Source organism: Macrobrachium nipponense, chromosome 1 (genome assembly GCF_015104395.2).
Source record: "Macrobrachium nipponense isolate FS-2020 chromosome 1, ASM1510439v2, whole genome shotgun sequence".
NCBI lineage: Eukaryota > Metazoa > Arthropoda > Malacostraca > Decapoda > Palaemonidae > Macrobrachium > Macrobrachium nipponense.
The window spans coordinates 216027262-216028411 of record NC_087200.1 but is presented as its reverse complement, the minus strand read 5'-3'; positions in this window follow the sequence as shown (position 1 = coordinate 216028411).

Genomic DNA, 1150 nt, shown 5'->3' with positions numbered 1-1150 from the left:
TTTACCATATATTTCATAGTTTTGACATATCTTAGGATGTTTGAAGTAACATCTTTCTCCAAATCTGCAATTCCCTCTTTTCAAAAGGTTGCAGATTTTGTCTTTCTTGTCATCCTCTCTTTCCCGTCATTGTGTAGATCTGGGTAGAGCCTCTTCGGGATTTGCTTTTCTGTTGTCATATCGTAATTTATTTCTTCGTAGGTATGCTGCTTTATTGCCTCATATGTAGTATCAATGAGTATCTCTGCATCCATACTTTTTATCTTGTTCTTGTTTTCCTTATTTTTTTGTTTTTTCTGTCATTTCATTTTTGTTTACTTCTCTTCCGTTTTCCTCTTCTTCTTTTCTTCTTCTTCTTCCTCTTCCTCTTCTTCTTCATCCTCAACTATTTGTACATTCAATCTTGATTTAATAACATTGTCTATCCATGATAGACATGTTGAAACAAAAATTCTTGTATCTTTTCTCAAATCTTGTATTACCTCAGCACACTGTGGATGGGTCGGAATGTTGCATGCAGCACATTTTCTGATTAGGTTTTGTGGATGTGACTATGCTATACCAAACCTTACACAGTTTGCATGCTTTTGGCATTCTTTTTCCTAATGCATCAATTAGGATATTCACAAGATTCACCTTATTCATTTTCTTTGTCGGAATATTGTTGGTTTATGTATATTTTCTTTATGAGTCTCTTGACCACTTGGATTTTATTTGGAACTTCTTCAATTATTTTCAAGATGTTTTCATTAGATTTGTTCCAGTTTGAAGGATTATATCCTTCTAATATATCTATGAATGCTTTTGTATCTTTTTGGTTAGGACTGTTTGCTGATTTCATAGATGAGAAATGCCAGTTCCCTTCCTGCTACCTCATCGTATTGCGAATCTGCTAAACACGCCAAATTACGCCACCTCTTCCCGCAGTTGGAACTTACTGCCATCTTGTTCTGATTTATAGTATTACACTTGATAAACTAACTTAGAAGACGCTTTATCCTACTATATTTTCACACTAATCTTATCACCGATAGTTCACGAACACTTCTAGATATTTCTCAAATTCTAGTCGTGATATCTGTTGATTAATCTGACTTCACGCGGGTACGTCTCACCAAGCAAGATGGCTACTACGAGAGAGAGAGAGAGA